Source organism: Jaculus jaculus, unplaced genomic scaffold (assembly GCF_020740685.1).
Source record: "Jaculus jaculus isolate mJacJac1 unplaced genomic scaffold, mJacJac1.mat.Y.cur mat_scaffold_36_1_2353498_arrow_ctg1, whole genome shotgun sequence".
NCBI classification, from domain to species: domain Eukaryota; kingdom Metazoa; phylum Chordata; class Mammalia; order Rodentia; family Dipodidae; genus Jaculus; species Jaculus jaculus.
The window spans coordinates 1,237,315-1,243,065 of NW_025423492.1; the positions used below are offsets into that span (position 1 = coordinate 1,237,315).

At 44.2% G+C, this 5,751-nt stretch overlaps 1 pseudogene; it reads left to right on the forward strand.

The window, feature by feature from the left end:
- Positions 1 to 1,708: 1,708 nt before the first annotated feature.
- Positions 1,709 to 2,416, forward strand: LOC123457333 (annotated as a pseudogene).
- The last annotated feature ends 3,335 nt before the right edge of the window (positions 2,417 to 5,751 follow it).

A 5,751-nucleotide genomic window follows, 5' to 3' on the forward strand; every position in this document is an offset into this window, starting at 1 on the left:
CTGTTAATCTTCCTCAGGTTCACAGTAATTCTAGCCTAAGTGACTGTACCTGATGATGTTGGGGCTAACATCTTTCTTTTTGTTAATAGTGTACTGTTGAATAGTTTGCACCTAGGTATAGTGATAATTCTAGAATTACACATCTTACACAAAATCATTTTTGAAACTAGATCATCAATATAAGGTTTATAAGCATATTTTCACTTTTACATAATAAAATAGATGCTTTCTAAGTATTCAAATTTATACCAATAAGTTAATGACGATAAACTTGTTCTTACAGTGAGCAGCATTTAATGCAGAGACTAGAGACTTTTCAAGATTCTGGGAATACATGACCCCTGTGACCTCAGCCCTAAATAGAATATGTATATCACTCCCTCCAGGAAGCAGGGCACATCATGCAAGAGGGAGAGGAAAGAATTTGAGAATCAGAGGACCAGGAGTTCTGTAGAACACTGTCATCTGGACAAGGCACCCACTGTGCTCATGAACACACAGGAGCTATGGAAACCTGCACAAGATTAGCTCATCAATATTCCATCACAGGGAGGGAGGGATTCAAGTAACCCAAACCTCCCTGAGGAGCTAGTGACAATCAGTGGTTGTTGATGGACAGGGGTTATTTTCTGTAGTCGTTGCCATGGGTAAATTGCTGGTGCTCCAGTATGCACTCATTCATCCATACTCATGGAAACAACTCTAATCCAATGCAGTGTGTCACACAAAATACATAAAGACAGAGACGTGGTGGGAGTTTCCGGCCAGCCTTTCCTACAGAACTACATTATGCCTCTAAAGCTAAACAAGAAAAGTGTCGTAAATGTATAAAGGGATCAATGTGCAGAAACTCCCAAAGAACCTGGGCTACATTTTCCACAAGCATGGTTTGATGTGAGGTCCACATTCCCTTATCTCCTTGATTCTATAAGCCTATGGCTTCCCCTGCACCAACCCTAAGTGACCTACACTCAAGTCCAGCAATGGACCTGTTGTCAAATCCAGCAGTAGTCCTGTCTTCAGCCAAATGTAGGACAGCCCCTTGCATCAGGACCAAGCCCGGGAGTTAGTGCAGGCACTGAAGGAAATAGCCTCAGCACAATCTTCCCAGCTTCTGAACCATATCTCCAGATGAACCCAGCATTTTCTCTACACACCAGAAGAAAGAAAGATGTGAAAGAAAGCGCCCAGTCTTATGGAAAGTGTAAAAACATATCCGACACCTGGAGCTGAGAGAAGTAGGGGAGCAGAGGAGTCCACCCTCCCTGCACACACTGACTAGCCTTGGGGCCTACCTGTAGTCTGAACATTTACCAACTGTGTCTTATTATCCACATCTGTTACCAACTCTGGACCTCAAGTCTATAGGTGTCTCTTTTTCTCTCCCTGGGAATTCTTTCTTTGTGCTCTGGGACTCTGGATGCATGCAAGGACCCTAAAGTGGAGACCCATTGAGCAATAGTGTGCATGCTCCCACAATCTGTCACTGAGAGTTACATGCAAGGGGACAAGGTGGAGTAAAGAAGGCAGAATTGCAGATAGTTCCTTGGCTCATGCCAAGTGCCAGCCTCAGCCTGAGCTTGGCAGTTCACTTCCCCAAAGGCTACTGAGCTGGCACTGAGAGTGCAGGTCTATAAATCAAGATGCTTAGAGGTCCGACCCGGCTACAGAGTGAAATACTGTCAGGAAAAAAAAAGGGGGGGGGGAGATGGAGCTCGCCCTCTTAATCCTCCAGCTGGCTGTCCGCATCCTGGCCCTTCCTGTTTACGTGCTCCATTTTCTGGGCTTGTGGAGCTGGATATGCAAAAAATTGTTCCCTCACTTCTTGTCACAGTTCACGGTGATGTAAGATGAGCAGATGGCCGGCAGGAAGCGGGAGCTCTTCAGCAACCTGCAAGAGTTCAGGGGTCCCTCCGGGAAGCTCTCCCTGCTGGAGGTGGGCTGTGGCACCGGGGGCCAACTCCAAGTTCTATCCGCTGCACGGTGGCGTGTGTTGACCCGAACCCCAACTTTCAGAAGTTCTTATTCAAGAGCATTGCCGAAAGCCGGCACCTGCAGTTTGAGTGCTTCGTGGTGGCGGCGGGGAAGGACATGCACCAAGTGGCCAATGGCTCCTGGTGCTGTGCTCGGTGGAGAGCCCAGAACAGATCCTGCACGAGGTGCTCCAGATGCTCAGGCCAGGAGGGGCATTTTATTTCATGGAGCATGTAGCTGCTGATCACTCCACATGGAATTACTTCTGGCAACAGGTCCTGGATCATGTCTGGTACCTAGTGTTTGATGGATGTAACCTCACCAGAAAGAGCTGGAAGGTCCTGGAGCAGGCTGGCTTCTCTGAGCTCAGGCTGCACACATCCAGGCGCCCCTGTCCTGGGCTCTGGTGTGGCTTCATATCTAGGGACACGCCGTGAAGTAGCTGCAGGTGGCAGCAGAGAGCTGAAGTCGCCAATGGTTTAAAGCTACAGTTTTACACTGACAAACTAATCGGGAGAAGGCAAAACCTTGTTTTTAGGGTACAGTTGAATCTATCCCTGTTTCTTTTTCTTTTTTTTTAGTTTGTTTTAAAGTAATTACTTTTATTAAGCATACATCCATATGATGATGTAGATAGAAATCATGAATGCTACTCCAATTCCCGTCCACCTAGCTGCACATGAGTAGCTTAGGTTCATGGACATTAAAAGATAACACAGCATCTATGCAGACTTTTTACAGAAGAGGGCCATGTGCTTATTATTATACATGGCTGGTTTTTCTATATCCTGCTTAGCTGTTTTCTGTTGCCTCCCACAGAATCAAACATGAAACAAGCCAAAACAGCTTTGAATTCTCCCCTCAAAGAAACAGTGGTCATTCATAATTGAAATCTGGTCTTTATTCAGTGACTTCCTTGAATATTCTTCTAGTTATACTATTTAAATTGCTCCCCAGCAGATTTTAAGTTCACTTCCTCTTTGAGAAGCAGTTAAATCACTTTAAAATAAGACTTTATGCCAGGCATGGTGGCACATGTCTTTGATCCCAGCACTGGGGAGGCAGAAGCAGGAAGATCGCTGTGAGTTCAAGGCCAGCCTGGGACTCTACAGTGAGACCCTACCTCGGAAAGAAAAAAATAAAAATAAAAAATAAACTCTTTATAAGGGAAAAAATTTAAAAGTCTTAGCCAGGTGTGGTGGTGCATGCCTTTAACCCAGCACTCTGGAGGCAGAGGTAGGAGGAATGCATGAGTTTGAGGCCACCCTGAGACTATATAGTGAATTCCAGATCAGCCTGAGCTAGAGTAAAACCCTACCTCAAAAAAACTAAAATGGAAAGGAAAAAAAAAAAAAGCCATAAATAAATAAATAAAATAAATCCTAGCTAACAGAATATCCAAGTAACAAAGAATATTCTGGAAGAGAATCTGAACCTGTTTGTTATTCTTAGTGTCACTGGCTTGGCTTTTAGCAGTAGTTGACCAGGGCTGCCACATGTAGTTCTAAACAGTGTGATGTCTTATTTCCACATTCTACCACAATTTCTTTTCCTGCCTTCCAGTCTTCAGCTCTTAAAATATCACACTTGGCTGAGTGTGGTCACACACTTCTTCAATCCCAGCACTTGGGAAGGAGGCAGAGGTAGGAGGATTGCCAAGAGTCTAAGGCCACCCTGAGAATACATAGTGAATTCCATGTCAGCCTGGGCTAGAGGTAGACCTACCTCAACAAAACAAAACAAACAAAAAATCACATTTTGACACATTAATGTATATGGGACACTTAAGATTCTTGGGTTGGTTTTCATCATTATTCAACACATACTCTGCTAGATATAATAGATTGCAGGCAAGGAAAGGCACTGTAGCTAGGAAATTCTTCTGTGATTAGGTACATGGTGTGAGAATCCTTAGAAAGCATCTGCAAGGCTGTAAAACAGTTGGCAAGTATTTTTCTTCTAAGATTCTCATCAAGCTCCACTTTCATTCTAAAATGACTTATTTGGTCAGGAAGCAAATGAAAGGCAACTCTTAGGTAGACCTATGCAAGAACTTAATAGGATTTTCAGCAGTACCTTGTATGTATCTTAACAAATGTCTATTTTCTGAGATAATTTTACTATTTTTTAAATATTAATAAATTCTTGTTCCTTTTAGAAATGGAAATAAAAAATGGTTTATGTAAAAAAAAGATATTTAAGAAATAACAACACTGCAGTGTTGCTAAGACAAAGTGCATGTAAAATAGGCAAAAATTCCCAGGTGCCATCACAAGTATCCTTGACACAGGAAATGGGTGAGAAAGACAAGTGCCTGTCAAGGTGTGAACGTGAGTTCCCAGGAAAGCACTGAAGGTGCTACATCTACATCCAGCAAGGTTGAAAGGAATGATCCAACTCCTGTGATCATAGAGAGATGAAATGTTGCAAGTCAGAGCCAAATTACCTTGGTTTAACTTTATTTACCCATCACTTGCCCTTTCCTGTGTCTGAACTAACATCCTGGTGACTATCAGGTGATCAGGTGCAGTCCTCTGGGGAAAGCAAGAATAGACTTCAGCTTCCATCAGACCAAGGGCTAAGAATGTCATCAGACAGCATCTTAGGCCTTGGTGGAGATTTCCCACTTTGCTATAATCTGCCTACCTGATTGTCAGGCACAGTTAAGGACACAGGGCCACTGGAGGTTTAAGCAGGCCTGAGCTGTCAGGCAGGGCTAAGTGCCCCAGCCCACAGGAGGTTGCAGGGGGGCCTAGACACCAATAATCTCACCTCAAGACCAGCAGGAGTGAGGCCCCTCCCTCCCCCTGCCTAGGGCATATGGACATCCTGATAAGACTTAAATTTCATTCTCTTTCACTCTCTCTCCCTTGTGTCTTTCTCTTTTTCAAATAAATAAACTATTTAATAAATTCATAAAAAATAAAATAGTTTTAAAAACTTTGGTTCTTGTTTCCTCATGGCCATGTGACCATTTACCACTCACCTGGAAGTTCTATATTTTATATCTAACCCTATATTTTAATGGGGTATCAGTGGGCAGCCCTCACGCACCCAATCCCCCTGTGACCCATATCCTGTACCTTTTCCCAGGCCACAGGAGATTGCAGCAGGCTTAAACCCCAATAATCTCACCTCAAGACCAGCAGGAGAGAGCCCACTTCCTCCCTCTGCCTGGGGCACCCTGACTTCCTGATAAGACTTAGGTTTCATTCTCTCTCTTCTTCTGTCTCTTTCCCTCCCTATGTCTTTCTCTCCCTCAAATAAATAAAGTAATTTTTAAAAAGACTTAGGTTTCAGTTTCCTCGTGGCCATATGACCATTTACCACTTACCCAGAAGGTACCTATATGTTAATGAGGTATCAGCCAGCAGCCCTAACACAGCCAATCCCCTGTGACCTGTACCCCCTTCCTTTTACAGCCACTACATGAACACTTATAAGCCCATTCCCAAAACAAATAAACAAGCTGTCTTCTGACACAGTCTCCCAGGTGTTTCTTCCCATCACACTCAAGACCCTGCACCAGTGGCATGGATGCCCCTGGGAAACCAATGTGCAGTGACCCTAGGGTGGAAAGGAACCACAGCCAATGCCTGAGTAGAAACCTTCTGTGATGTGCCAGGATAGATGAGTGTGCCCCCTGAGGGACATGGGCCCCCTGTGACCTTGCCTGTATAACAGAGAGCTGGCATGTTTCTCCCTTTCCTCCTTTACTTTTGGTTCACACCATCATGAGGTACCAAATGCAGCAAATGGGCAAATGACATCTCTTGG